General features: G+C 46.7%; 1 protein-coding gene across 9 annotated transcripts in view; it reads left to right on the top strand.

The window, feature by feature from the left end:
* The first annotated feature begins 9132 nt into the window (after positions 1-9132).
* Positions 9133-10672, top strand: part of RAD21L1 (RAD21 cohesin complex component like 1) — a 29635-nt gene continuing 28095 nt past the window's right edge. For 5 of the 9 annotated variants that reach the window (XM_077872540.1, XM_077872539.1, XM_077872538.1 and 2 more), the window contains exons 1-2: positions 9133-9256; positions 9972-10067. The gene's annotated coding sequence lies outside the window, so the exon portion shown is untranslated. Of the gene's footprint in view, positions 9257-9735; positions 9876-9971; positions 10127-10672 lie in introns of those variants that run through there. The other 4 variants (XM_077872537.1, XM_077872536.1, XM_077872542.1 and 1 more) reach the window with 4 other exon arrangements.

The following is a 10672-nucleotide window of genomic DNA, read 5'->3' as shown; positions in this document are numbered from 1 at the left end:
CCTGAGATTATGACCTGGGCTGAAACCAAGAGTCAGACACTTAACCAACTGAGCCATCCAGGCACCCCAGTAATTCTTTGTGTTAAATTCTCTCCCTTAAATAACTGGGGTGCTTCTGTCTCCTGCCTGTCTCTGACACAATTATGGCTATTCCTACCAGTGCTGCTGGACTCACTGGTGTTTATGTCCCCCGGTGCACAAGAATGAGACTTTCTCCAAGGCATGTAACAAAGGGTTGAATTGGAGGTAGACAAATGATCAAGTTTATGAGAAACTTGTTTTTCATGGTGGGCCACTTACACTCCCACAAGCAGTGTCTCAGAGTCCCTGTTGCTCCACATTTCCACCAACACTTGGTATTATCAATGTTTATTGTTGCCAAGAGAATGGGTGCAAAATGATATTACATTGTGGTCTTAACAGGCATGCTCCCGAATACAAACATGGGTGCTAACCTGACTTCTCATTCCAGGTCCACCATTTACTTATTTAGCTACCTCACCTGAAAAAAAAAAAAAAAAAAAAAAGATAGTATCTATGCCCTAGGATGATTGTACAGATTAAATGAGATAATGCATAGAAATCACTTGACCCAGCACCTGGCATTGGAAAGGCTAGTAGATGACAGCTCGTTATTACAGGTCATGTGATTGTGTGCTGATTTGCAGAACTATGATTATTACAGATAGAGAAGTTTGCTAGCAACCATCATTGAGAGATACTTGCCTGGCTGGGCAAAGCAGGACACTGGTCTTCCATGCCCGGTTCCAACCACCAGCATCCACTGTCCCTCCCAGCTTCCCACAGCTGGACCCCCAACCAAAAACCCCTGCCAAGTGCCCCTCAACCAATCTAGGAAGACAGACCTGGAACTCCTGAGCCTGTCTCCTCTGTCGGATTATTTGTTGTTCTCCAAGACCCCACATCTGGAACCAAGGTTCAGTTCCTGATCCTTGGTCAGAGCAAACTTAGACTGAGCCTAGAGGCTGGGGTTAGGGGCTTACAGTGGAAGTGGGATCAGCATGGGCTCCTAGAGGACTGAGCTGAAAATCACGTACATCCAGAACAGACAGTGAGCACCAGAGGGAGCATGTGGTCATGGTCTCAGAAAGGGAAATCCAGTGTTTTCTCCGCTAAAGCAACAAAAACAGGACTATACACTCAAGCTTTACATTCAAGGGTGAGTAGAGGATGCGCCACAGATGTGAAAAAGAAAGATGAGGTTGGAAGCTAAAAAGCTCTAGGAGAGAGTGCATTCCTGGCCTCTTCTAGCTTCCGGTGGCTGCCAGCACTCCCTGACTTGAGGCTACATCACTCCCATCTCTGGTCTGTCTTCACATTGTCCTCTCCTATGTGTGTGAACTCTCCCTCTGCCTTTCTCTGACTCAGGATATATGTGAGTGCCTTTAAGACCCACCAGGATCATCCAGAATAAACTTCTCTCAAGATCCTTAACACAGTCAATGTCTGTGAAGCCATGCCCCCTCTTCTTTTTTCCATGTAAACCAACATTCACAAATAGCAGGGATTAGGGTGTGGGCATCACTTTTCAGCTACCACCGTAGGTAATCAACAAGAGAACTTCCCTCTCATTTTTTTTTTTTTTTTTTTTGGAAATCATTCTCTGGACAACATACAGGGCTAAGAAGAATTCTGTATAGCTGGAGTGTGTTGGGCCCTGTCCAAAGAAGGATGACACATGTTTATTGAACATCTACTATGCACAGGCACCAAAACATATCACCTGGCTAGGGACCGCATATTAATATTCCCATTTGACAGAGGAGAAAACTGAGGCTCTGGGAGATAATGGAAAATATATATTGATCTATGCCCCTGGTTCCTGGTACAGAGCTTCTCACTCCCTTGTAATCTCTTAAGCAATAAGAGCACTAGGAGCATCTCTTATTCTATATTTGCCTGACCCCGTCCGTGATGCAGAGTACCAATAAACCCTTGTAAATTCCTAAGTTATAAGAGCACTAGAGGCATCTTTTATTCTAATGAGGGGACTCAGGTAGGCTCCTGGGTAGCTGGCTCTTGGATGGGGGCTGGTCACCAGAAACTAAGCCATGATTAAAGGTTAGAATTTTCAGTGTCTCCCTCCCATCCTCCAGAGAGGAGAGAGGGGCTGGAAATGGAGCTTATAATTGATGGTACCTACATAAGGAAGCCTCCATGAAATCCTAATATCAGGGGGTTGGGGGAAATTCGAGATTGGTGAATACAGTCACGTACCAGAGGGTGCCATACCCCAACTCCACAAGCACAGAAGCTCCTGTGCTTGGGACCCTCAAAGACCTCATCCTATGTATTTCTTCCTCTGGCTATTCATCTGCATCTTTTAATAAGCTGGTAAAGGTAAGTTTTTCCTGAGTTCTGTGAGCCATTCTAGCAAATTAACTGAGCCAGGGACGGGGTCATGGGAAGACCCAATTTGTAGCCAAGACAGGTGGAAGTTTTGGGTAACCTAGCAACCTACTACTTGCTACTGGCATCTGAAGTGGGGGAGGGAGGAGCAGTCTCGTAGGATTAAGCCCTTCACCTGTACACACAGATCTCCAGGTAGATAGTATCAAAATTGAGCTAAACTGTAAGGGACACCCAGCTGGTATCATGGACAATTGCTTGGAGTGGGAGGGAAAAATGCACATTTGGTGACAGACGAGGTGTGGAGAACTGGGTTTTTCCCTACTCAGGAGGAAGAGACCAGGTTTTCTATCCAGGCCCAAAAAGCACTAGCCAAGGAAGCTAAAAGCAGGATAGTTGAGAGCCAATTAAATGGGCCATTCAAAGTTTGATATTTGACCAACGTTTTTGTGGTCCTTCCCAAGAGCTGTCAGCCTGGGGTAACTACTCTGTCCATGGGCGCCACCTGGTGTCCACGCAGAGTAATTCCTCTGGAACCTGCCTGCTCTGAGTTCTACAGGACTGGCTCCTTCACCATCCTTTCCTGCGGTGGGACATCTTCCTGGGAAGGCTATGAAGGATGAGGCTTTCTGGTCCTCGAACTCTGGGTGTGAATTTCAGCTCTGCCACTGACTTAGTGACCTAGGGCGAATCACTTCTCTGATCCTCCATTTAACCTTAGCTCTCAAATGAAAATGACACCTCCCCAAGCCATGGAGAGGATCTTGAGAAAGTGCTTTGTAAACTGGGAATAATCGGAGACAATGGCGAGAAGCATTATCTGCAATCGAATAGGCCTGGATTCATTTTTTAAAATATGAATTGTGCACATGCTATAAACCCGGCAATTTTCTGGACATGGGAATGTAGCAAGGAATCAAACATATAAAATGTATGTTTTCATGTATTTAACATTCTAGCATTCCAGTTTCCGAGTCATTCATTGATCCACAAATATTTTTCTCTGATATTACTATGTGCCAGCCGCTTTCCTAAGCAGCAGGCATAGAGGGAGTCCAATATGGCTAGAAGACAGGAAGCCAGGGGAAGGGGGTTGAGCAGGAGACAGGACCAAGTTTCATGGGGCCTGAAGCTTTTAAAATCTAGGGTATTCTTGGGACACCTGGATGGCTCAGCGATTGAGCTCTGCTTTTGGCTTAGGGCATGACCCTGGGGTTCAGGGATCATGAGTCCCACATCGGGCTCCCTGGGGGGAGCCTGCTTCTCCCTCTACCTATGTCTCTTCCTCTCTCTCTCTCTCTGTGTCTCTCATGAATAAATAAATAAAATATTAAAAAAAATCTAGAGTCTTCTTTTATTAAAGAAACAGAACGCAGGTCATAAATACAGAACTAGGTTAGAAAGGGAATTTTTAAAAGAAGGACAGAAGAAATAACAAATCACAGAGTTCATAAAGCTGACAACTATCACAAACATCATACATTCTAGAGACATTGAATAATATTTTTATTAATGATACAGTTCTACAATAATTTTTCTCTACATTTTTTTGCTGTGTATTCTTTGATCATCCAGTCATAAAACAATGATTTTTTTGTTTTTCTAGAAAGATAAGGAAGGTAATTTGGTCTTTACAAGATTAACTTCTTTGTGGATAGTTTAAACAATTTTTTTAGGTTGTAAAGGTTTTGCCATGTAAAATTTTCATATTATTGTCAAATTTGGGAAAGCTTCTAAATTTCTTTTATGTATGATCTGTCTTATGTACAATAGTGACTAATTTTAAGTGCTTTTTTTAAAAAAAGATTTTATTTATTCATGAGAGACACAGAGAGAGAGAGAGAGAGAGAGAAGGAGAGAGGCAGAGACATAGGTAGAGGGAGAAGCAGGCTCCATGCAGGGAGCCTAATGTGAGACTTGATCCGGGATCCCAGGATCATGCCCTGAGCGAAAGGCAGATGCTCAACCACTGAGCCATCCAAGATTCCCTAATTTTAAGTACTCTTGAGTTGACCAGAGTACCAACCTTAACCAGTTTACCAACGTTGCCCCCGAAAGATGAAATCTTTAACATGTCAGTATTTCATGTCAAAGAAGTGAGAAATCTTAATCTTTTCCCAATAAATTTTATAATTCACTTCTTTAAATTAATGAGATTATTAAACAATCCAAGTCTATTCATTTCTTTGATTTGAAATGTACCTATTTCTCTTAATGAATTGCTACTTTTGTTAGATCTGCAGGCCATTTTATCAGTAAGTATCAGACGTCCCTAGGGCAGAAATGCTAAGAAAGACATGACACAATACAAATGAGGTCATGAAACATGGGACTTCCCGCATGGAGGTACTAGCTGTTTGTAATCCTGCCACGTTTGCCACATGGCCTATGAACACAGGACTCTGATGTTTCTGTTAGAAAGAAGAAGAAATTCCTGTTAGAAAGAAGAAAAAATATGCAGTGCATTTCTAATTGCATGTGCTGCACTGCCTGGTATATTTCTTTTTTTTTTTATTTATTTATGATAGTCACAGAGAGAGAGAGAGAGAGAGAGAGAGAGAGGCAGAGACATAGGCAGAGGGAGAAGCAGGCTCCATGCACCGGGAGCCTGACGTGGGATTCGATCCCCGGTCTTCAGGATCGCGCCCTAGGCCAAAGGCAGGCGCTAAACCGCTGCGCCACCCAGGGATCCCTGCCCGGTATATTTCTGATGGCCAAGAACGTCTGCTTTAACTAGGCTTTGGTGAGAACCAAATCCTCTGCTTATAGTTTAATATGTCTGATGATTGAGAGCATTATTTGTAGACTAGCTTCTGGCTCTATAGGTTTCAAGTCTATATGTTGTGTACTGACTATGTACTATGTACTGACTCTCGATGCTGGGCCCTAAATATGATATATGGTCTTGCACCATCATGTCACAATGCAGGATGAGTCAGCAGGGGCCAGTGAGTGTATTCCTGGAAGAACCCCTGCACTGAGATGGGCAGCAGTGACCTTACTATAGATGAAAGCTACTGTGAACCACATAAATGGACCCTTTTTGTCTCAGTCTTTTTGGGCTGCTATAACAAACTACCATAGACTGGGTGGCTTAATCAACAGAATAAACATTTGTTTCTGACCATTCTGGAGGCTGGGCAGTCCAAGGTTCAGGTGCTAACAGATTCTACATCTGGTGAGACACCCTGATTCCTGGTTTATAGACATCTCTTCTTGCTGTCCTCATTTGGTGGAAGGAGCAAGGGAGCTCTGCAGGGTCTCCTTTATAAGGACGCTAATCTCATTCATGAGGACTCCACCCTCATGGCCTAATCACCTCCCAAAGGCCCCCTCCTAATACCATCACATTGGGGGGTAGGATTTCAACATACAAATTGGGGGGGAGGGGCACAAATATTCGGTCCAAAACATCTCAACCAAAATTAAATGTACACCTAACTCAACTCCGCCTTAGCTGTGTGAAAATTACTAATAGGGAACCTCACTTAAATGGAGTGGGGAGGTTTTGGCAGAGGGAACTTTCATGCCCTACTACTCTTAGTCAGTTACAGACCCAGCAGGAAGAGCCAGAGTTGACCTTTCATGATCTTGACCTTTCATGAACTTGACCTTGGATGTGGATACTACTCTACCATTCCAGCTGGAGGAAGAGATGTTTTCCTTATCCCTCCAGCAACAGCTCAGTCAATAAAAACCCACAATACTTCAAACTCTCATTTACTCCAATGGACTTTTAATTCATAACAGCCTTCCCAATCTATCCCCTTTCCCCTTTAAAAAAAAAAAAAAAATCATGCCTCTCACCTGTTTCCCCGACATGCCTGCAGGTCTGCAGCGGTTTATTTATTCTAGATTGCAATTCTCTTTTATTCCTAAATAAAACCCATCTTTGGTGAGGTAAAACTGGCAGTTTTTATTTTTAAGGCTAAAAGCTACATCCTTCAAGACTCCCTGCCACCATGGTGTGATGGATGGAGAACTAGGATGGAAGGAGACATCAATCTTAAAGGATTATAGTTAAATATCTTACTTCTGCAATGTTTACAAAGACGTGTGCCCAGATGAACACATTGCTATGTTTTGTCCAGGGCCTTGGAGGGCTCTGAACCTGAAGATTCACTGTAGTCAAGATAAATCCACCCACCTGAAATGAAGCTAGAATAATAAGTAAGGGAGAGACTATGCAGGACCCTGCACTTATTAGGAGGGAGTTTGGATTTTATTCTAAGAGAAACAGGAAAATGTAAAGGGTTTTAAGGGAGGAAGACAGAGGGTAAAGTGATTTGATTTATACTTTCTTTTTTTCTTTTTAAAGGTTTTATTTATTTATTCACGAGAGACACACAGAAAGAGGCAGAGATATAGGCGGCGGGATAAGTAGGCTCCCCATGGGGAGCCTGATGTGGGACTCGATCCCAGGACCCCAGGATCATGATTTGAGCCACCCAGGTGCCCCGATTTATATTTTTCAAAGACTACTCTGGCTTTGGTGTGGACAGTGGGCTTAAGGGGCAAGTGATAGGAAGGAAACTGCTGAGGAGGCTGGTGGGCCTTCTCCAGGAGACAGGTGGCTTAGATGAGGGTGGGCTGGGTAGAGGTGGTGAGAAGTGATAGCATAAGGTGAGTGGTGGGTGTGCTGAGGGACTGATATTAAGTGCACGTGCGGTGGGCATCAAGAGTGTCTCCCAGGCAGCCTGGGTGGCTCAGCAGTTTAGCTCCTGTCTTCAGCCCAGGGCGTGATCCTGGGGAGCCGGAATGGAGTCCCATGTCGGGCTCCCTGTGTGGAGCCTGCTTTTCCCTCTGCCTGTCTCTGCCTCTCTCTCTCCTCTCTCTCTCTCTCTGTGTCTCTCATGAATAAATAAAATCTAAAAAAAAAAAAAGTGTCTCCCAGATATCTCCTTAAGTGGTTGCTGTGACCCCATCCCAAGCTGGGAAAATGGGACTTAGACCGAAGTTTGAATCCTGTCTCTACCATCATTCCCAGCTATGTGATCTGGGACAGGTCGCTTCTCCTCTCTGGGTCATCTCCTCATCGCAAAATGGGGAAAAGAGTATTTTGTTTGAAGAGTATTAAAAAGAAAACCATTGGGACTCCTGGGTGGCTCAGTGGTTGAGCATCTGCCTTCAGCTCAGGTCGTGATCCTGGGGTCCTGGGCTCCCCCCAGGGAGCCTGCTCTCCCTCTGCCTAGGTCTCTGCCTCCCTCTGTGTGTGTGTGTGTGTGTCTCTCATGTATAAATAAAATGCTTAAAATTAAAAAAGAAATAAAAGACAAAGAAAACCACAGGCCCAAAATAATGCCACTTAGGCCAAGTCCCCAAATCGGGGACTTAATCCATAAGCTAAGTGCAGTTTCAACCTCCCCCAGAAATGTGGTCTTAACTGGTCAGTCAGGAATTTTCAGACAGGCACCAATGAGTCTGCCAAGGAGCCCTCCCCATCCCCCACAAAGGATGAGTTAATTTGCACAGTAAGACCCCTTGCTCTTGCTCCTAAGTGAAAGCAAGATTACCTGAAACAATCCTTCTTTTGCTAACTTTCACGCCACACTGCTATTCCATAAAAACCTACTTTGTGCTTTTCCGTCTACTTGCTAGATGTGGTGCTGCCTGATTCATGAATCATTTAATAAAGCCAATTAGATCTTTAAAATGTACTTGTTTAAATATGTGTTATTTAACACGCGTAAATGCGACAACCTATCAGGAGAAGCCTGGGACCTTATCAATAATCTACATATTAGATATCAGAGTTCTTCCAAGGTTTATTAGCATTTACCATGAATCTCGAGGGAGGAAACCAGCCTTGGATCCTTATTCAGTGGTATGATTTTTCTTAGGCTCTAGCAATTGTTTTTGACTATTGAAAGCTGTGATCTTCCCAGGCAGGAAAGTAACTGCTGTCCCCAAAAGGTAGGTCAATATGATCAATCTTTTTAATAATAACAGTAATAATAACTAATATTTCTTGAGCATTTATTATTGCCAGGTTCTTTACATGCTTTGTCTCATTTATCTCTTACGATACCTACAGCACAGTTACTTTAAAAAAAATTTTAAAAAGATTCTATTGGGCAGCCCGGGTGGCTCTGCGGTTTAGCCCCACCTCCAGCCCAGGGCCTGATCCTGGAGACCCAGGATCGAGTCCCACGTCAGGCTCCCTGCGTGGAGCCTGCTTCTCCCTCTGCCTGTGTCTCTGCGTCTGTGTGTGTGTGTTTCATGAATAAATAAATAGAATAAAGATTTATTTATTCATGAGAGACACAGAGAGAGAGGCAGAGACACAGGCAGAAGGAGAAGCAGGCTCCCTGAGAAGGACCCTGATGTGGGACTCGATCCCAGGACTCCAGATTGCGACCTGAGCCATCCAGGCGCCCGGCACAGGTACTTTTATTAGCATCATTTCCATTCCACAGATGAGAAAACCTGGGGTTCAGGCGATCAAGTAACTTCTCTAGGGAACCCCCCAGGTACTAAGTGGAAGAGAAGAGAGGCCGTCCTCGGATGTTCAGAGACCAGGCAGAGGGGTCAGACCACCCTTCACAGTTGCTCTGTGGGGCCCGGCCCCGCCCCTGTCCTCCTCCCTGTAGGGTCCATGCCCCGCCCCCTCCGCTCCCCGCCACGCACTGCTTGAGTCCCAGGTTAGAGCTCGGACAGCGCAAGCACCCAGCCGGGTCCTGGCGCGCCCCGCCTCCGTCCCGGCCCCGCCCCTCGCCCCGCCCCTCGCCCCGCCCCATTCCCGGCCGCCCCGCCCCTCGCCCCGCCCCTCGCCCCGCCGCGCCCCCCTGACGCCTGGCAGCCCCGGGAGGACTCGACGCGCGGACCCCGGCACCTGGTCCTCCAAGCCCCTGCTCCCGCACGCCTCTCTTCAGACCCGGCTCCGAAAGTAGGGCGCAGCCTGAGGGGCTGGGCGCAACCCGGGGGCTGAAGGCGGGCTGAGTGCTGGGGCCGCGGCGCCGGCACCCGACTCGCGCCCCGCCAGCTCCTCAGCGGCGCGAGCCCTGCGGACGGCGCCTGAGGGAGGAACGCCGCCTCCCTGAGCCCTCCCGGGCTGGAGGCGCGACCCGGCGCCCCCTCCCCGCGCGGGAGGAACGGGCGCCTGCGGCCGCCGCGCTGCCCTCAGGGTCTCGGGGCCGCCGGCCTTGACGGCTGAGGAGGAGTCGCTGTGGAGGAAGCCCCCGGGCGTCCTTGCCCTCGCGCTCGCGCCTTCGCCTCGCCTCGTGGACGCCCCACCCCGCCCCCAGCGCCTCCCCTTCCTCGCCGCTCACCGGCTTCTCCTCCCCTGAAGCAGCGCCCGGGCTCTCCCCACGCCCCTGCCCCAGAGCCGCCCGCCCCTCGGCTTTGCGCCCCTCCCCCGCTCCCCGCCGCCCTCCTCCCCTCCTCCCCTCCTCCCCCTCCCCCTCCCTCTCCCTGGCTCCCGGTTCCTGTTTCTCCTCAGCCTCTCGGCTTGGCGCGAAGCCAGGCCAATCTAGAAATAACCCCGCGGGACTTTGGGGTTTTTTTTGGTGAGGGGGGACGGTGGGGGGGGGGGGGTGGAGAGTGTGCTCGGGAAAATCCGTGTCTCAGGAAAATTAAATCGCAGGGTTGTTGTTTTTCCTTAGAATACGTCAATGACCATATACCTGGGAGCAATCCTGTAAGATAAATTGGAATTTATCCCAAGACCGAACGTAGAACAGACAAGAAGTGGACCCAAGGCAAGGCACAGGCCATAAACATTAAAATCTCCAGCTCTCTCACTGGGGAATATGGTTCGGTAGATGCCTAAGTTTTAATTTTGGGGCACAGTGATTTGGTTTTGGGGAGGAAATGGGCGTTGATCCAAGTTCACCTCAGTTTGGAATTCTGTGACTGATTTTGTTTTTGTGTTCATTTTGGCTCGGCTTTCTCTCCTGATCAGAACTTTAAGTAGAAAAGCAAAAAAGGCTTTTATAGTGGCAGCTTAAGATTACTTTATGTGCGCAATAACTTGATTCTTCTCTAGAAGCCAAAGTATTATTCCTTTGCTTAAAGTGGAGTCTTAACGATATTCTCGAGGATAGTACAATAGGTAGAAACGTGCATAAATTGTTTTTCTTCTAAGTTAAGGTTTTCTTTCACCATTCTTATTTGAGAACATTTACATTTGATTCCAGTTTCCTTTCTTTGTGTTTTTCCTGCACTTTATTGTTTTCTTCATCTTTCCACTTTATAATCCTTTGGAGTTCATTTTTTTTAACTCCAAAGATTAATCCATTGTTGAATGGATTATGGAACCAGATCATCTTGAAGAAAAGAAAGAAATTCAACACTTAGTTACAAG

Source organism: Canis aureus, chromosome 26, assembly GCF_053574225.1.
Source record: "Canis aureus isolate CA01 chromosome 26, VMU_Caureus_v.1.0, whole genome shotgun sequence".
Lineage (NCBI taxonomy): Eukaryota > Metazoa > Chordata > Mammalia > Carnivora > Canidae > Canis > Canis aureus.
The sequence above is the reverse complement of the archived record's forward strand: the minus strand, read 5'-3'. Positions and strand labels throughout refer to the sequence as shown.